This window comes from Sus scrofa, chromosome 1 (genome assembly GCF_000003025.6).
Source record: "Sus scrofa isolate TJ Tabasco breed Duroc chromosome 1, Sscrofa11.1, whole genome shotgun sequence".
Classification (NCBI taxonomy): Eukaryota; Metazoa; Chordata; class Mammalia; order Artiodactyla; family Suidae; genus Sus; species Sus scrofa.
Window position 1 is genome coordinate 266,838,430 of NC_010443.5, and position 20,708 is coordinate 266,859,137.

Here is a 20,708-nt window from a genome sequence, read left to right on the forward strand (position 1 = left end):
TCATTCTCGATGCCGCTCTTTCTTGCTCAACCCACGCGCGAGCCTTAAGAAAACTTGTCGGCTGTGCTTTCAAAATATATCCCAACCTGGACCACTTTTGACCACCCTCACCAGTCTACCTGGATTACTGCAGCAGCCTCCTCATTACCTGCCTCTCTGCTTGCATCCAGCTCTGCCATACAGTTCACTCAGCAGCCAGAGGCGTCCTTTCAAAACAAAGATTGGATAATGTCACTTCTTGGCTCCAAGCCTTCCTCCGGGGAGCCCCCCCTCAGAGTCCGGCCAAGGCCTGGACAGTCCTGCGTGATTGCTCCCCATGCCCCTCCCTGCCCACGTGGCTGACATCACTGCCCCTCCCCCACCACAACCTCCGCCATTCTCTCCCTGCTCTCTTGGTCCAGCCACCCTGGCTGTCACTGCTTAGGGCTGGCCTGGGGCCCTGCTCTGGATTGTGGGTGGCAGCTGTTATAGTTCAATCATCTTAAAACTCATTTGAGGTGATGTGGAAACCCACCTGCCAACACCACATCAGGAGAGGCCCAGATACGGCCAACTGCACAGCCAGGTCACGCTCCCACCGGGCCAGCGTCTGCTCCACGATGCTCAGGCCGTGGGGGAGCGGAGCAGCCACTGGGGACGCTGCAGATGGCAAAGGGATTGTCATTAGCCAGAGAGCAGCAGGGTCCAGGCCCCAGTGTGTGGGGAAAATGATGGGGGGAGGGGCTGCCTCCCTGGAGAGGGTGTGGTTTAAAATTTTTACCCTAAAAAATTGCAGACATTCAAAATTGCCAAGTATAAAGAACCCTCGGTACTTATCACCCAGTTTCAACAATTATCAACTCAGGACCAGTTCTGTTTCATCTCTGTTACCATTCAGGATCCCTCAGTTATTTTGACGCAAATCCCAAACATAATAACATTTTAGCCTTACATATTTTAATGACATATGGGGTTTCAATTTCATCCAGAGCTGCCCCCACGGGCTAGGCAATGACGCTTGTTTCTTTACTGCCAGGACCAGAGTTGGCTCTAAGCGCCAGGCTCTGGGCTCTGAGTCCAGGCTCCAGGCTGAGTTTGGGGTTCTAAGTCCTTGGACACCCCCGCCTTCACCCTCTGGGCTGGGTTTCCATTAAAGGACAGTGTCTTATGCGGAACACTGATCTTTCAGGAGATGATACGGGCAGAGAGGGCAGTTGAGGGTTGCTGCTCAGGGGTGGGGACTTGCAGAGTGCCACAGCTGGAACTTGGGCCAAACTAGCTGGGCAGGGCACAAAGCCAGGGATGGGGGGACAGGTAGCCTCCTGAGACCTTTTCCAAAGTGACTTAAAGGAAAACTCAGATCCCAATTCACATCCCAACAGGCTTTCTAATTGAAACTGACAAATGGATTCTAAAATATTTGTGGAAAAGCAAAGGACCCACAATAGCTAAAACGATCTTGTAAAAGGAGAAAAAAGTTAGAGGATTTACTCTACCTGATTTTAAAACTTACTATAAAGATTTAGTCTTCAGGACAGTGCGATCTGGAGTAAGGGCAGAGCAAATGGATCCACAGAACCACACATACAGATCAATTGATTTTTTTTTTTTTTTCTGACCAAGACAGCAAGGCTATTCAACATGAATAGGAAAAATCTTTTCAACAAATAGTGCTGAAGCAGCTGGATAAATGTGTAAGGAAAAAAACCCTCAATCCCTACCTCACACCACACATAAAGATTAATTCCAGATAGATCATAAAAGCTACAACTATAAAGAAAATATGGAGTTCCCGTTGTGGCGCAGAGGAAACAAATCTGACTAGGAACCATGAGGTTGTGGGTTCGATCCCTGGCCTCGCTCAGTGGGTGAAGGATCTGGCATTGCGTGAGCTGTGGTGTAGGTTGTAGACACAGCTCAGACCTGGTGTTGCTGTGGCTGTGGCGTAGGCCGGCAGCTGAAGCCCCAATTGGACCTCTAGCCTGAAACTTCCATATGCCACTAGTGCGGCCCTAAAAAGCAAAGAAGGAAAGATAGAAAGGGAGAAAGAAAGAAAAATATGGAGGAAATACTTTCACAACTTTAGGATAGGCAAAGCTTTATTGGAGAGGATATTAAAAAAAAACCATGAGCTATTAAAGAAAAATTTGATAAATTAGGCATTATCAAAGTTAAAAACTTATTGTAGAGAAATGCTATTAAGAAAATGAAGAGGCGGAGTTCCCGTCGTGGCTCAGTGGTTAACGAATCTGACTAGGAACCATGAGGCTGCAAGTTCGATCCCTGGCCTTGCTCAGTGGGTTGAGGATCTGGCGTTGCCGTGAGCTGTGGTGTAGGTGGCAGATGCGGCTCGGATCCTGGTGTAGGCCGGTGGCTATGGCTCCAATTAGACCCCTAGCCTGGGAATCTCCATATGTCCCAAGAGCGGCCCTAGAAAAGACAAAAAAAGCCAAAAAAAAAAAAAAAATGAAGAGGCAAAGCAGATTGGGAGAAAATATTAACAATACATGTGTCTAGCAGAAGACTTGTATTCTTAGTATATAAGTGTCCTACATATCAATTGTAAGACACCTAAAGAAAATTGAGCAAAATATTTGAACAGTTCACCAAGGAACCTATATAAATGGCCATTCATCCCTTGAAAAGGTGATCAATAATAGCATCAGTTGTAAGGAAGTGCAAATTAAAATGACAACGAGGAGTTCCCGCTGTGGTATAGTGGATTAAGGACCTGGCATTGTCTTTGTGGTGGCACAGAGACAATATGCCCAGTGCAGTGGGCTAAGGATCCAGCATTGTTGCAACTGTGCCATCGGTCCCAGCAGCAGCTCGGATTCAATTCCTGGCCCCGGAACTTCCATATGCTGCAGGTGAGGCCTAAATAAAAGAAAATGACGGTGAGATACTACGACACCAAGCATAATGGTGAAAATTAAAAGACCGACAACATCAAGTGGTCGCAAGGATGTGGAACAATCAGAAAACTCTAATCCTGCTGAGAGGGTGTAAACTAGTATGACCTTCTGGAAAACAGTTTGAAAGTTACTTAAAAAGGTAACTATGCACTCATCATTCAACTTGGCGATTTTCTTCCTAAGTATTGACTTGAGAAATTAAAATTATTTCTGCAAAAAGTTTGTGTACAAATGCTCAAAGAGGCTACTATTCATAGCAGCCAGACACTCGGAGCAATCTGATCAACAGATGGATGGATCCACAGACCATGGTCCAGCGGTCATATTTATTATTCAGCAATAAAAATGCGCAAATTACTGATATAAATCGCAAGGACATACTCTTTGATTTCCCAGATATGAAGTTCAAGAAGAAACAAAAGTAATTTTTGTGGCCAAAGAAATTGGAACAGTGGTTGCCTTTGGGAGTAGGGGGTGGGAGCTGACTGCAAAGGAGCAAGAAAAACCTTACCAGGTAATGAGAGTGTTTTGAATCTTGATGTGGATGCCGACTTCACCCGTTTATGCATTTGCCCGTATCCAGCTATTGCACACTGAAGATCTGTGCACTGCATTGCATGGTATCAGATCATTCACTCCACCTTCCAGTTTAAGAAGGATTCCCTGAGACCCAGAGAAGGCAAGGGACCTGCCTAAGGTCACACAGCAAGTTGGGGCAGGAGGAAGAGCTGGGACCCAGCCCCCTCCCAATCTGTCCATTTGCTCTATCCTCAGAGGTCCCTGGCCTGGGAACGAGAAGAGGGAAGGAAGATGGGAAGAAGGGGTGAAGTGAAAGAGAGAATCCCCCCCGACCCCATTCCACATGGCTGCCCACTAAGCTGTAGAGAGGCTCCTGCACGCTGGACTTGGGACATACCCCTAGTATTAAAGAGAATCCGGGGTGACCTGAGGGTCCAGAGGGGCCCTAAGGTCATGGTCGCAGCCCTCCCCGACCCCTGCATGGGGCTGAAGGATGCACCTGTGCAGTGGGGGCTGGTGGGGAGGGGGCGAGAAGGCGAGCGAGGTGTGGGGGGGGAGGAATACAGAGTGGGGGGCACCGGGAGGAGGGGAAGCCGTGATGGGGAGAGGCGGCCGAGCTGGAGCCTCAGCGGACCGCTTGCCCCTAAATCACACGGCCGCATGAATAATAAATAAGGGCGGCTTGGATCCTTAATAGTAGTCGCATGTCTTATTAAACTAATATTTCACAAACTTTTATTCTCCCTATGGTTGGAGGTCGGGAACAAAGCACACCCCACCCGAGCCTGCAGCAGTGGAGGGACTGGGGACCTGGGGGCGGGCCCGTGGGCAGGAGCTCAACCCCAGCCCCCAAACCCACCCAGAGGGCCTGGAAGGGACCCGGCCGTTTCTGTTCATTATTTCACCACATGTCGACAGGGTCCCTCCTGTGCCAGGCCCTGAGCACGGGGACACTGAGATTCGTGGGACTGTTTCTGCACTGAGGGGCCCCCAGGCTTGGTTTGGGGGAGACAGACCCCTAAACAAACTCAAGGGCGGTCGGTGGGAAGGGGGTTGTGTAGGTGTGTGCGGGGTGGGGGCAGAGACCAAGCACCCCAGAACAGAAAGGGTAAGGACCTTGTGGGGCCCAGGCCCAGGGGAGGGATCCAACTGTGTCCTTCCTTTTCTCTCAGCCAATCAGCCAAGATCTAGACTCTCATTCTGGCTCCATCACCCATCTGGAAAAGCAGAGTCAGGGACCATGAGTCCACCGTCTTCAACCTCTCCTAGGGTCGTTGAGGGAGCAACCTGAGATAAAAGTACATAGTGGCAGCCTAGTCAATGACTATTGCCATCGCTTCCTCTTGGAACCACAGTCTTCCAGTGCATCCCCTCCACTCCCCCAGAGGCTCTGATGGATGGCCTCTGGGTACCAGTCCAGGATGTCCCACCCCCATTGCATTGCTGGCCACAGCTCTCCCTCCTCTGGTGCCTCTGACTGTGCCTTTCTCGGCTCCATCGCAGCATCCTCCTTGCCTCCCCAGCTGGTGCCAGGCTGTGCTGGGTAGAGATGAGGATCCTGAGGAGCCCCCGGTCTTCCCAGGCTTGTGGTGGAGGCAGACGGTGCAGGGGATGCTGAGCACGCACTGGTCCTGCCAGCATCTCATGCCCTCCAGCAGCTCTGACCACCAGCCCCACTCTGCCAAATGTCCAGCCCTGACCCCTCTCCCGAGCATCAGAGCTCATCTCCAAAGGCCCTTGGACATGACCTCTAGGCCCTTTGACTCCACAGGGTCATACTGAATTCTCCACCTGCTTCTTGGCCTTTATTCTCGGCCAAAAGGCTTTCTCTTTCGGGGTGGGGGGGCACCCTGGAACACATCTGCGCTGATGGGGTCAGCATTGATAGGGTCAGATGTGTGCCTTCTCCCTCCCTCACCCCCAGCCCCATCCGCTCACCTGAAGTTCAGCCAGTCCTGCCTCTGAGCTGGTGCTCCAGCTTTTCCTCTCTACCTGTTCCCCCTGCCCTGGCACTGGCCTCTCCCCCCTGTCACATGGCCTATCTCCCCAGGTCTTCTGCATCTCCTCCCCGCCAGCCTCATTCATCTTACACCCCCTGCGAGATTCATCTGCCAACCACTCAGGTGTAACCTCAGACGGCTTCCGTGGCTCTCCATTGCCCACAAGATAAAACTCAGGCTCGGCAACCTGGCGTTTGGTGCCCTCCTCACCTAATTATTCTAAAACATAGTTCCATTATTCTAAACATAGTTCCTCCTGTGCTCATCCCCACCACACCCAGTCACCCATCTTCAGCTGTATCCTGTGGACACCACACATACACACACACAGAAGTAGATGAAATTAGACGAATATAGATACAACATTCCCTTGTGGCACAGCGGGTTAAGGATCTAGCTTGTCCCTGCTGTGGCTCAGGTTGGTGCTGTGGCTCGGGTTCATCCCTGGCCTGGGAACTGCCACATACCAGAGGCATGGCCCCCCCGCCCCCCAACGAAGCACGTACAGACCAACGAAGCACGTACAGACCAACGAAGCACGTTTCTTACAACGAGCTATTGAACCTTTCTAAGTGTCCTCATCTATACAATGGGAAACCAACAAAAATTAATTAGCTGCTATGGTCATCAATAGTAGTGTTGTTTGCATTTCAACATCTCAGTTAAGATTCTGGAATGGGGAGTTCCTGCTATGGCCGAGTGGGATCAGTGGTGTCTCCGAAGCCCCAGGGCACAGGTTCAATCCCTGGCCCAGCACTGTGGATTAAAGGATCCCATGTTGCAACAGCTGTGGCATAGGTTGCAACTGCAGCTCAGATCTGATCCCTGACCTGGGAACTCCATATGCCATGGGACAGCCAAAAAAGAAAGAAAGAAAGAAAAAAAAAGATTCTAGAATGGAATATAAAAGGATGACCTGTGAGCACCTAAGGGGAGGTAGTGTGTAATCCCAGGAGAGGGGTGGGTTTGCTAAGAAAAGGCTGCATCTGATTGGCCCATGTTCTTGTCTACAGGATGATTGGCCCAATGGGTTAGAGAGGAGCGGCTGAGAGCTGGCGTCTTGATTCCTAGAAGGTGGGTGATGAGGGCTTTGGGGACATGCTTGTAGTAGGGATGGGAAAGTGTGGCATGAACAAGAGCCAAGTGACTACCCATATGGCAGGCTGCATCCACACGGGGGGTCCCTGGTGGCATGCCCCAGTGCTCTGTTCTGCTGAGGTCTCTGTCCCTTGTGCATGAAGGTAGAGGTAGCTTTGCTGGGGGAAAGAGAGCCATGCTGGCCCCAGAACCAAAGCTGTGTCAAGATGCACGTGCCAGGGTCCCATAGGAGCGCTTATATTTGGAAATGACTTAAAGGAGAGAGTCCCAGCCTATCTGTGCATGGAAAGGGGTGAGATTGGGGAAGGAGGAGAATGTAATTACAGCAGTGCCCACAGAAGGGGCTTTTCTCTGCTCTTAAGCCTCTTACACATAGGCTCTATTATCCTGGAGGGAACTGGGACTCCAGCAGTTCAAAGGACCCAACAAGGTCACCTGGTCATGGGCGGCAGGGCCAGGACATACTATGTTGGCACCCACTGCTCTAAGCTGCCTCCCGTTGGGGTGACAGGCTCAATAGCCTGTAGTCTATGGTTTTTCACACTTACTATTACGTACAACAAATCACAGAGGAGGTGGAAGAGGAGAGGCAGCCCCCGGCACCTCTCAAGAACCCTCAGAGCAGGGTCTGAACACTGTGTGTCAGGGGTAAAGCAATCGTCCAGACCTCTCTGTCCTGCTGAGCACAGAGCAGGTCCCTGGCTCTGCCCCTGGAGGCCACCTGGCTGGAGCACCCAGGAGAGCAGCCAGAGCAGGGAGAGGACTGGCCAACCCGCCCAGGAGGAATTTTAGAGCGCTGCGTGTGGTTGTACCTGATGATCAGAACGTGGGGTGGGTACTGTAAAGAGCTCCCAGTTGTTGCTAACTGCAAACTGCTGGGAGCCAAACTGGGGTGGGCGAGGGGGTGAGGGTGGTATAGGGGCAGTGCATGAAGATACTTTCTTTTTTTTTTTTTTTTTTTTTGTCTTTTTAAGGCCACACCTGAGGCATATGGAGATTCCTAGGCCAGGGGTTGAATTGGAACTGCAACTGCCAGCCACAGCCACTGCCACAGTAACTCAGAATCCAAGCTGCATCTTCTACCTACACCACAGCTCATGGCAACACCAGATCCTTAACCCACTGAGCAAGGCCAGGGATCGAACCCACATCCTCTTGGATACTAGTCGGGTTTGTTAACCACTGAGCCACAACAGGAACTCCTGAAGATACTTTTGAAGAAGGACTTTCTTAGAGTCTGAGTTCCCCAAGGATGGTAATGAGTTCCCCATCCTTGGAGGCAGCCAAGTTTGGTGACACCAGGGGAGAGAGTCTAGAGAGAATGCAGGTATTAGAGGATGCTCTAATGGGTCCTCTCGACCTTGAAATTTGTGATGTTCTTGCATAGACTGTCGCCTGGAATACCTTGTCTTCTAATTCCACCTCTAAGCCCAAATCAAACCCTACTTCTTGCAGAGTCACCCCAAAGCTTCCCAGTCTGACCGATTCTCATTTTCCCCCATTCGCTCCTTGTAAACTAGACACACCGTAAAGTGGAAGAGCATCTAATCAAACGAAATTCTGTGAAATTGACAGGAGCCAGGACAAACATGCGTTTGGAGCACCCACCAGTGCCAGGCACTGGTCCCCAGGGGTACGGATGTTGACTTTTTCATCCTTTCTCATCACTATTGGTGTAGGACTGCTAGCTTCAGATTCCAGATGGGGGCGCTGGGCACCGAGGGTGAAGGGGCGCGCCCAAGGTCATGCAGCTGAGGTCAAGGGGCAGAGCGGGGCTTTGAACCCAGGCAGGCTGGCTCTGGAGTCCTTGCTCTGAATCACTACGTAGAGCCACCACCATGATGCAGTGAGGACCCAGGGCGGAGCTGGCACTAGTAGGCACTCAGCATGGCCTTTGGTACCCAAACCGTGTCTCTCTTTGTCTCTGTTCCCATGTCTCCCCATCACTGTCCCTGCCCTGCCCGGCTCTGTTCTCGCCGTTTCTCTCTCTCTGGCTTTGTCTTTCCCCCTCTCTCCCTGCCTGTCTGTGGCTTCACAGCGGCCATCTCTCTCCTCTGCCTTGTCTCTTGCTCTGTGTCCCTGTCCTTGTCTGTCAATCTGTCCTTCTCTATGTGACTCCCTGCTCCTTTGCCACCAGCCCCGCCTCGTGGCTCCCACCGCCCCGTATTTCTGCTTCTCCTGTCTTCCTGGCGCCTCTCACCACCACCGTGTCTTTTGTCTTTACGGCCAGCCCCGGGTCTCTCTCCCTCTCTCCTTCCATTTATGAGCCTGTGTGTTAGTGGACAGGGCAGCGGGCTGGAGGCCACTCACTAGTGACCCGTCTCTGCGATCACCTCATTATTTATCACCGGGGACGCCAGTGTTTCCATAAATTACCCCAACCCGGAGCCGCCTGCGCCGAAATCAATAGTCGCCTCTCGCCTAATACCCAATTATTAATAACCACGGGGGAAGAGTGGCCAGACGTGGCACCCTGGGCCTTTGCTTGGTGTGGGGGAAGGGAGGGAGTTGGCACCCAGGCTGTGAAATGCCTGCCCAGGAACCAGGGTGCCCATGTTCCCTCCAGACTCTGACGTGGCTCTTCCCTGAGGTCAGAGGAAGAGGCAGAGCCCAATCTCCGGGCACCTCTGGTCTGAGGATGGGGACCCACCATACCCTGAAGCTTGTTCCTTCGGGACCCACCTGGGACCCACCTGGGACCCTAGAGATGGGGAGCTGGGGCCTCGCTGCAGGCACACCGGATTTGGTTCCATCGGGGTAATGGGGTTGGAGGTGACTCGAGCCTACAGGGACCTCTGGACAGACATCTGAGCCTCCGGGAGCTGGGGTTTGGTGGAGGAGGAACCAGAGGGAAAGCTGTAAGGGTTGGGTGGATGGGGGAACAGGGCATTTCAAGGGAGCGCCCACCTGGTGGGGCCTGAGGCTGGGGGCTGAGGGGTCAGGATCAGAGCAGCTGTCCGTGCCAGTGACAGGGGAGGAGGAGACAGAGTCCCAGAAGCCCCTGACCTTGGTGTGTCCTGGCACCCAGACACACACATGCATTAGCTACTGGCTCTCTCTTCATTGTGCCCAGAGGCCCAGGTGGAAACACACACACACACACACACACACACACATGCACGCACGCACGCACACACCACTGATCCACATAGTCACAAAGCAAAGACAGACACACTAAGAAACAGAAGTGCAATGGAGGCAGAAAGAGACCATACACAGTCAGACACACATTCTATTAGGCACAAAGATACACACACACATAGGGATACCTGTACAGAACCAGAGACACAAAGACACCCATGGAAGACAGATGCTTGCAGGCACATAGACACACCCAATTATGGAAATAGGAATACAGGTTTGTACCTATATACCCAGGCCCCACCCCCCGAGATTCCGCACACATGCAAGTGCCCACACCCATCAACACAAGCTAACACTCGCAGCCCATATTGCACACGCCCCCTTTGGGCGACTTGGCCTCTAAGGGCATATTGCAGGAGCCAGACTGAGGCTCCTGTGGCTCTGGAGCCCAGTTGGTACCAACACTGCCACCGTGTGGCTGCAGGGGCACAGTGCACAAGCTGCAAGTCTGGAATGCTGGCCAGTGCGGACCTGACTGGGGAGGGTCAGCCCTGAGGTCTCGCCCCTAAACCTGTGGCTCTTTGTCTAGAGAAGCCCTGCTGCCATCCTGGCCACTTCCCAGTGAAACCAGACACAGTTCTGGAGAACCAGGGTCAGGTTGTGTGGCAGCTGGAGCCAGCTACTGTGGGTTAGCCCTGTCCACCCAGCAGGGCCTGGGCTGCTTCCCTTGGCCTGTGTCTCTGCAACTCATGACCAGTGCCGTTGGTGGGCAGGCAGCCCCCAGGCTAGTATAGGCTGGGTGCCAAGTTACTTAAACTCTTCCAGAGAGACTGGGGTTCAGTCCCAACCTGCAACTTCATTCTTCATTCGTTTACCAAAATTTATTGAGGTTCTATTCTGTGTCCAGGTACAGTGATGGGGTGATACAATGGTAAGCATTGTATCAATAGTGAGAGTCTCCTAAATGCTAGGGAGCCTGACATTGAAGAGATAACACAATAAATATTAGGTTGAACTGGAGGAAATTGCCACTGGCATAGGTCCAAAATGGTCGACTATTGGCAGTTTCCTATGATCCACCCTAATGATGATAAATATATGTATTCCAAAATAGGACAGAGGGGGGAATGTTATGGAAGGCTTCCTTGGGAAGGTGAATTTGAAAGGATGAGTAGAGATTAAGCAGTAAAGGCAGTGGAAGAGCTGTGCAAAGGCCCTGAGGCAGGAAGGAGCTTGTGTATTGGGAGAAACCAAGCACTTAGACCCAAGGACTAAGAGATAATGGGTGACGTGAAGCTGGAGGGCTTTGGGGAACCAGACTATCCAAGCAGCATCCCTGGCTATGTTTAGGGCTTTGAACTTTTCCCCAAGAAGCCTGGGAAGAGACTCACTGAAGAAGGTCTTCAGCAGAGGAATGTCCCAGTTAGCTTGGGGTTTTGAAAAGCTCTGGCTGCAGATGGAGAAGGACTGGGCCATGGGGTAGGGGGTGGAGGTGAGAGATGTGGTGGTGAAAGTGGTCAGAGTTGAGGTCTTGGTCCAGTCCTCTCCAAAGTGTCCTCTGTAAAGTGGGGCTGTAATTTCCACCTTGCAAGAAGGACACAATAAGAGAATGAATAGACAGCACTTTGCAGGTGCTTGGCACATAGTGGGTCGTCAGCAAATGGCAGCTGTGAGTCCTAATCTTCTTCTTAGGAACTCAAAGGACCCCACCGCAGATTCCTGTGGTCTGTGCCACTTGGGGCCAAACTCACTGACGGAGGCCAGAGCCCACTGGGGTGCAGAGTTCTTCCTCTGGTTCTCGCGAGCGCGGTGCCTGGGCGGGCCAAGCCTAGCCTCTCCACCCTCTGCGATGCTGTGCAGAGCCAGGGCAGACACCCAGCCACACAGACCTGCCAAGGAGGTAGCATTGTCTGCCCTGTACAGATGGGGACACTGAGGCTCTGGGAGATGAAGTCACACTAGCTGTCCTGGGATTTGAAACCACGGCTGAGCCCCAAAACTATGCCTTCTTAGCTGCAGAAAGTTCAATTCATCGCATATGTTTGAGGCAGGGTTTCATGTGAGGTCTGTCTCCTGACCTGTTATTGCTGGGAAATGCACACATGTCAACTATTCCCAGAGCCCTGCTGTGCAGGCTCAGTGACCAAGCCTAAGCTGGAGGACCCACAGATGGTTCAGGGACAGTTCATGTCCAGGGCAGCCAACCCCTGGGCAAAGAGCTTCAGCTCTCCCACCCAGAAGTGCTGATTGGAGGACTTTATCTTAAAAAAAAAAAAAAAAAAAAAAAAAAAAGAAGAACAAGGGTCTACAAATGTGTTTGTACTAGAATGATAATAAAATATTCATGCCCTTCTGTGAGGAATTATCATAGAGCAATTTAATGGAATACTATGCAGCCATTAAAACCAATAGTGTGGGCTTCAATTTCTTGATGTGGAAAGATGGCCAAGCTTTGTCAGTCAGATTTTTTTAAATTAAGCCATAAAACAATACTCATAGATTCCCACTTTTGAAAAACATAGATATAGGCTTATATCATATTTTCTTAGCTCCAAGATGTACATATTTTTCACATTTTAACATTTCTAAAAGCAGTGTGTGATGATGATTAACATATATGTTTAATGCAGTAGTTTTTTTTCCTCTAAAAGCTCTGTGATTAAGGCAATGATGCATCCCACAGTGTTGTCTTAGAATCAAGAAACACACACACACACACACACTCACCCACATGCATATACACATATGAAAAAGTCCCGAAAGATAAAAACCAAAAATGTTAAGTCATTACCCCTCGGTGATTTTTAATTTCTTCTTAAACCTTTCGGACCTGTCTGAATTTTATCAACTGAACACAACTTTTTATCATCAGGGAAACCCCCCACTCTTTCTATATTAGAAAGTACAAAGGCACAGCTCAAAAAAGGCAAAGCTTCTCAGACACAGCAGACCAGGCATAACTGCTAACCAGAGCCCTGCAAGTTGCAAGAACTCAAGGGAAAAAGTGGGGGGCAGGATCAGGGGGTGGTGAAATTGGGGGGCCTCCCAAGACAAGGGAGAATTTGGGAAGATGGAGAAAAGGTTTGGGCATCACAGGTCGAGGAGACGGTCCGAGAGGAGGCTGGGGGATCCCGTGGGTGGAGGGAGGTAATATGTGTGACTTGAGCCCACACAGATGACAGTGATGATGGTCAGGCCAGCCTGCAGGTGACCATAGTTGGAATAATAACACAGTTACCATTTATTGGGGCCTTAGTCTGTGCGAAGTACTGTTCTGAATATTCCGTGTATATTAATTTATTGTTAAGGGCTGAATTGTTGCAATAACGTCACCAAGGTGGGCCCTAATCTGGTATGACGGGTGTCCCTCGAGGGGAGATTGGGACACAGAGGTACAGAGGAGGACCCCGTAACCACACAGGGAGGAGGAGAGAGCCACATAAAAGCCGAGGAGAGAGGTCTTAGAGGGAACCAACCCTACCGACACCTTGATCTCAGACTTCCAGCCTCTAGAATTAGGGGAGAATAAATTTCTGTTGTTTAAGCCACTCGGTCTATGGTGTTTTGTTATGGCAGCCCTGGCAAACACATACACTCATCTATCCCACAAGAACCCTACAAGGGTAGGTGTTTCTTTTAGCTTTTGCCATGCAACCAGCTGCCCTAAAACTGAATGCTTTAAAATAACAATTATCATTTATTTTGCCCTAGGGCTTGGCAAGGGTCAGTTTATCTCAGCTTGACCCAGTATCAGCTGGGGCAGATGGCTTTCAGGATGGCTGGCCAATTGGTGCTATCAACACTTCCAGTGGCCTCTCCTGGTGGCTGCTTGGCTTCCTCACAGTATGGCGGCCAGATTCCAAGAGTGAGCATCCTAAGAGAATGAGACAGGAGTAGCACCTGGTGTTTTTATGACCTAGCCTTGGGAGTCATGTGGTATCACTTTCGCTGTATTTGTCAAGGCAGTCTGCCCAAGTTCAAGGGGTGGGAACATCGTCCCCACTATCCCCAGGGAAGAGTCAATAGTTCTTATAAAAAGGGCTTTGTTGGGAATTCCTGCTGGGGTGCAGAGGGTTAAGGGTCTGGTGTTGTCTTTGCAGTGGTGTGAGTTTGACCTCCGGCCCAGAAACTTCCATATGCTGTGGGTGCAGTCAAAAAAAAAGAAAAGAAAAGAAAAAAGAGCTGTTGGATGGGATGTGTGTTGTGGCTGACATTTTTGGAAAATGCAGCCTGCCATAGTAGGTACTATTAATTAGCATCCCCATTATACAACAGAGTAAACACAGGAACAGAAAACGTTCAGTGACAGGCTAAGATCAAGCTTATGAGTGGTGGCATTGGGTAGGTTGGTGCTGGGTCATGAAAGGCTTCGAATGCCAAGTTCAAAGTTTAGTTCTGAAGTAGGTGGGCAATGGGGAGCCACTAAGATTTTGACACAGAGGGTGACATCCTTAGAGCTGTGTTTAAGGAAAATCAGTCTGGCTGCAGAACGGAAAGAGGAAGGGAGGAGGCGGGGGCCACAGTCTTGCTGAAAGTGGATACAGCCCAACCCAGGACAGCGCTCGGAGCATGGAGCAAAGGGCATAGCCACTGCTCCTCTGCATGAGGGCCTCTGGGTACTGAACAGTGCCCAGTGCTATCCTTCCACTGCCCAGGTAATCTTTTGGCTCCTCTGAGATCCACTGCTTCACCAGAGAATTTGCCGGGGGCTTTGCTAGCCCCTCTCACTGACTCTCACCACCTGCTGATTTGAGCTCACTGCACACAGTAGGTCCTTAGTTTTACTCAATGAACAAATGAATGAATGAATAGGAGACAAGCCATAAAAGGAAAAAAATCCCAATAAACTGAGTTTTAAAAAGGAAGAAATATACCTTAAACATAAAACTGCACATAATTGCAGATTTGGGGTTTCCAATTGGAAACCCTGGCAGGAAAGCGGAGCCAGGAGTTTGAGAGGTTTGCAGAAGTGGGCCAAATGGGGAAAAAAAAAAAAAAAAAAAAAAAAAAAAAAAAAAGCACAGGAGTGGGGCTACATTCTGATTGGATGCAATGGGTGTCAGTCGCGGCTGCTCCCAGGTCCCGCCCTGCTCTACAGCTACTACCGCGAGATCTTCAGCACGTTATTTCGTCCGCAGACTCAGTTTGCTCAGCTGCCAAGTGGGAGTGAGAGCTGCGCTTCTGCACCCGCGTTGCTTCAGGGACGCAGCGGTGGGAAAAGCACCAGCACCAGGGGTTCGGTAAGTGAATACTCATCATCTGGGACTTTTGACCTGGGACCTGCCTCTGCATAGCCACGTTGTTTGGAATGAAGGTGTGTTCTCATTTCTCCTCTCCGACCACCCCGCTCTTATGGGCGGGGCCCGGCTGGAGGAGGGCTGGGGAAGGGCCGGCGAGTTCGCAGCTGCCAACTGTTAAGATTCTCTGTTGATTCCCGGTTGTGGTTCAGTGGGTTCAGTTTGTCTCTGTGAGCATGTGGGTTTGATCCCTGGCCTCGCTCAGTGGGTTAAGGATACAGTGTTGCTGCAAGCTGCGGGGTAGGTCGCAGATGCGGCTGGCATCTGGTGTTACCATGGCTGTGGCATAGGCCTGCAGCTGCAGCTCGATTTGACCCGTGGCTTAGGAACTTGAATATGCCGTGGGTGTGGCCGTTAAAAAAAAGAGAAGAAAAACGAAAAGAGAAAGATTTTCTATTGGGTTTTCCACAAGGGAAAGATGAGGTCGTGCCTGGGGCAGAAAGGCAGCGCCATCCTATGCCACCTGCTTCATCCATGGACCCTGCTGGCTGCCAACCAGGGTGTGTGGGGCCATGGAGACTGTGCCCCGGCAGGGTCACCCAGGGGAATGACTAGGGTCGGGGTGAATGAGGGACTCCCAGCGGCCGGGAAGCAGAGAGAGGAGGCAGGGAGTGGACTTCTGAGTTGCGTGCCAGGAACCACCACACTCAGAGCTTCAGAGAAGGCTGCCATGTCATCGTAGCTGTTTCATAAGATGGGCAGACAGAGGCTGCAGAAACATTGCAGCTAGTCAGTGCTTTGAACCCAGGCCTGAGTGATTCCAAAACTGTGCTTTTTATTCCACACTGTTCTGTCTCCAGAGACACTTTGAAGCGGGAGGCATGGACAAGTTAGCATGGTGGACTCTAGGAATGGCATCTTGGGGCCAGAGAAAGGCAGGGCACCCTCTCCTCCGTCCCTGTGCCCCAAGCACCTCTTCCTGGACTCCTCCTGAGCTTGTCTCCATAAGTTTCTCCCGAACCTCCAAGGAGTGTTATCCTTGGACTCCCCACTCTGGCCAGCGTGGACTGAGGGGGAACGCAAAGAGAATGTAGATTTCTCTTTTGTGCCCTAAAGGCTGGGACAGCTGAGTGTCACTGGCCCAGCCAGCTGCGAGAGTGGGAAGCAGGTGCCCTGGAGGATGGAGCCAATGGAGTGACCCGGGCAGAACAAACACAAGTGAGAAAGGACCTCAGGACAAGCTGGTGGTTCCCGATACCCCCACCTTCTCCCTGAGGCTGGATTCACCTTTGGACCCCAGGGCCCACACCTCTGTAGCCCAGCCCTGCCTGGAATGATCTTCCCACATTCCCAAGAATTCCCAGGGCTCTGGGCGGGACTTCCAGCTTCAAGCTGAACTCACCCTATCTTAACCCCCCCCCACCACAGTACCCCTGCTGGTCACCCCCTGCCCCCTCGGCTGTTCTGATCAGGGCAAGAAGGAAGTTCATCTGATGCCAGCAGTGGGCACCAGAATTTGGCCACGCTGCCTTAAGGCCATCAGGAGCCCCACAGGGTCCCAGCCTTGCCCACACCTTCTCCAGCTGGCTCAGCTCAAGGCCAAGCTCTTACAGCCCTTTGGACACTGGTTTGAACAGCTCCCCGTCCAGCCAGCTGGCCTACAGCCAGTCCAGGTTCTGAAAGATGCCCCCGTAACTCCCCAACCCCTTGGGTCCAAAACCCCTGTGCCCCGCCTTCTCCAAAGCCAGCCTCTCCCCATTTCTGTTGGATTTGACATTCGCCCTGTGGCCCAGACTCCCAGGACCCCCCGCAGCCCTGCCTGGGGACCCTGCCCAGGTTCCAGCTGGCTGGCGAGCCCAGCCAAGCATCACGGCTCCCGCGACATCCCTGAGTGACAGGAAACAACTCGCTCCTTCCAAGAGGCGAAGCTCTGACAAACACTCACTAGGAAATAATAAAGTGGCAAAATAATTCTGCATCGGACACACTTACCAGAGCAGAAAGCGTCTGTGGAGGAGACAACATCTTGTACCATCTATCTTCCTTAAATCCCCACGCTGTGACAAAGTGGAGGGCAAAATCATGATGAATGATCGGACACATTTAGCCAGTACCTGTGCTCTGTAGCGAGCGCGCCCGGGAAAGGGGCTCTAATGAAGATCTGTGCCCCCCGCCCCAAACCGGGCCTCGTCAGAAACAAGTCTTTATTACGAAATCGGCGCCTGGTTTCCCTGCCACGCAGGATGGAGGCGCGAGGTGTGACATGAATTAACGCCGGCACCTGCAGGGTCAGCCGAGCCCTTGCTGGCGGTGCAGAGACAAACGGGTTCGGCTCCCGCCACCACCCTGCGTCTGGTTGACAAGACGCCCGTCGCCTTCCGATTGTGCGGGAACACGCCTGGGTTTTGTTCCTCCCCGGTCCGCCATCATTTATTCTGCTGCCTCATTTGAATATGATGAATACTGTAGTCCTTTATTTGTTCACAACAACCAAATAATTGTAGATCCGTGGGCTTCGGGGCAATTAATCACATTTTTCCCTCCACCAATCCACTACAAACATGACATTGAACAATCAAGTACATTAACCTCTGCTTTGCACAAAACTTGGCTTATTTAAACACTGCAAGGTTATTTGTTCGCCTTCTCGCCAGGCCCCCAGCAACCAGGGCACGGTGCTGAGGGGAGAGGGCCCATCCCCGACCAGCCGAGCCACCTCAGCCCATCCTGGCCCCCAGCTTGGCCAGGTGTGGAGCAGGGAGCCAGCCGGTGTGGCTGCAGGTGTTGGAGTGCTCATCTCGGGGGCAGGGCCTGGGGCGTGTCAGGTGTGACTGTGGGTGCGCTTGTGTGACTGTGTCTGTGTGACATGTGTGTTCATATGCACATGTATGTTTATCTAAGTCTCATAGAATAGAGGTTCTGAGGACCAGGCCTGTGCGTGTGTTTATATACAGATGTGTGTCGTGTCTGAAGATGGGTACATATGTATTGGTGTGTGTATAGACAGTCTTTTGTGTGGCCATTTTTAAAAATGGGTGCAAGTTTCTTCTCATTTCTGTGTTTGGGAGGTGAGATCTGTGTTCCTCCCCGGGAATCTGGGTGGGCTCGTGACTGCTTTGTGTAGTAGGGTGACAGAGGTGATGCTATGGGATTTCCAAGGCTAGGTCATAAATGGTCACAGGGAAGTCACCTGTTCACCTGGGACACTCACTCCTGGGGTCCCTGAGCTACCATTTAAGAATCCCAGCTACTCCCAGACCCCCATGGGAAAGCCACATGGGAAAGCCATGTGGAGAGGCCATGAGACCTCAAGGAGAGAGAGGGAGATGCCAGATGAGCATCCAGCCATTCAAGCCATCCCGGTCCAAGTCTCAGAAATGTGAGTGAAGATGCCTCCAGTTGTGGGGTTCTTCCCAGCTGAGGCCCTGGTCATGGGGGAGCTGAAACAAGCCATCCCCCCGTGAGGATAGTAAAATGGTTATTGCTAAGCCTATGTGTAGGGGTATGTCCACGTGGGCATGTGTGCAGGTGCAAATGCTATGTGTGAGTGTGTATGTATGCAAGTGTGTATAAGTGAGTCTGTGCGAGTGTCTGCATGTGTATTTGGATGCACTGTGGGCTCAGATGGGTCTGTGTGCTTTTCTATGTCTATGTATAAATCCTTTTTGTCTTTAAGAAGAGCCTGAGGAGGTCCTGCTGTGGCTCAGTGGTTAACAAACCCGACTAGTATCCATGAGGATGCGGATTCGATCCCTGGCCTTGCTCAGTGGATTAAGGATCCAGCGTTGCTGTGAGCTGCAGTGTACGTCACAGATGCAACTAAGATCCCACGTTGCTGTGGCTGTGGCATGGGCTGGCACCTACAGCTATGATTGGACCCCTAGCCTGGGAACCTCCATATGCTATGGGTGTGGCCCTCAAAAGACAAAAGAAAAAAAAGGACAAAAAAAAAAAATAGAGCCCAAGTGGGTATCTGCCTTTTTCTTCAAATCCTTGGAGGGACAGTGGTGGGGAGGCCAGCCCTCTGCTAAAGGGTTTGTCATGGGTGGGTGGGATGGCAGTGGGTTTCACTTAGGCAGGGCTGTGCTCAGGAAGCTCCTAGAAGGAGGACCCCAGGGCAGGGAGAACCCATTCATCCAGGGTCTCAAAGAGAAGAGGTACCAAAAGTGGGGGTCCTCCCATGGATGTGGGTTGAGTACCACTGTGCCAGGTGGTGCTCATGTTTCTACAGTGGGATTGGTCAAGTGGATTGGGCATCTCTGAGATGGAATACAGGGTTGTCTTCAAAAAACGGCATCTTCAAGAAATAGTTATTTGGGAAAATTCTCCCCCAGTAATGATAAATGTAAAAGTCAGTTCTTCACGGAGGAAAGAGAAGCCATCTGATGCTCCCTCAACTCATGGCCACCCAGCATCTTGGCTGTAGGATCTGTACTCTCTTCTTTCCCACCAGGTTAAACAGAGGGGCTGCCCCTCCTCTTCTCTGAGGCAGCTTCTCTCCTTCCAAAGAATCTCATTCCTCTTGTCAATCATGGGGGCCCTTATTGCAGCTGCTGTTTCGGGGGTAGTATCATGGCCGGAGCAGATTAATAAAGCCTCAGGTCTGTGGTGTGCGGCCACTGATTTGGTGAACTCATTCTTCTCTGTTCCGATCAGAAAAGAGGATCTGAAACAGCACAGCCATAGTTATTTGTAGCTTTGCCCCAGGACTCTGCTAACTCTCCTGTCCTCTATTGTAAAATAGTCTTAAGGAGCTCCAGACTGCTTTCAGATTGCACAAAAACATCCCCTTAATCAGTCACATCAATGACATCGTGGTGATACAGACAAGCAAAAAGTGGCTAGCTCAGCTGGAGGTTTGGGCAAGACACATAAATAGCAGAGGGTATGCATATACTTATGATTTATGTAAATAACATTGTGTACTATCACCATTCCATTACTAATTTTTCCAGTTGGCACTGTTTTTAATATCTGTCCAAGTTGTTACCTGTACATATGCTCTTTTGCTTCATAATAATAGCGAGGGCCAGCCCAGATTGCTGTTATCCCTTCTCTAACAAACTTGCAGCAAACATCCTTGTGGATTTCCCTTTGTGCACATGTGTTAGAATTTCATTGGGTCCGAGTGTTGTGGGTGTGCTTAATTTGCATAAGTAGTTTGGGACCGCTCGCCAAAAAAGGCCCCACCAATTTACACTCTCATCGGCCATGTGTGAGGGATCCTGTCGTCCTCATTTCTGCCATTAATTGGTATTACCCAGCTTTGTAGTTTTTGCCAGTCTAAAGGTGTAAAGTGCTATCTTGTTTTAATTTGCATGTCTTTGACTACTAATGAGTTTGAGCATCACTTCGTGTGCTTATTAGCTTTTGGGGTTTCCTTTTCTGTAAATTGCCTGTCATATCATTTGCCCATTTTTCTATTGGAATTGATGTCCTCTTCTTGTTGCTTTACAGAGTATATTCTAGATGTTAATCCCTTGTCACTTTCGGACTTTGAAAAAGAATCTCAGTCCTCTCATCTGACTCTTAATTGGCTCATATTTTTTTATTAAACACAACCTCTTAATTTTGATGTAATCAAATTCAGGAAATTTGTACGTTATGGTTTATTTTTTTAAGGTTTTGTGAAATAAGCCTCTTTGCCTTTCCTGAAGCCTGAAGGTATCCGCTAACATTTATTTCTGTTTGCCCTAAGATTTTTAACTTTCGCATTTGCATCTTTAATTCCCCTAGAGTCCTTTTTGCATGTGAGGCTAAGCAGGGACCCAGGTGTAACACTCCAGTAGACTGAGCTGGTTTGCACTACTTTGTGTGCAGTGCCACCTCCTTTGTCCCTCTTTAGTTCCCATACGTACAGAGGCAAGTCTTTGAGG

At 50.7% G+C, this 20,708-nt stretch overlaps 1 long non-coding RNA gene across 1 annotated transcript in view; it reads left to right on the forward strand.

Moving 5' to 3' along the window:
• The window catches only part of LOC110256245, a 68,151-nt gene continuing 53,867 nt past the window's right edge, over positions 6,425-20,708 (forward strand). The window contains exons 1-2 of the long non-coding RNA XR_002337583.1: positions 6,425-6,487; positions 14,734-14,835. This is a non-coding gene — a long non-coding RNA (uncharacterized LOC110256245). The remainder of the gene's footprint in view (positions 6,488-14,733; positions 14,836-20,708) is intronic.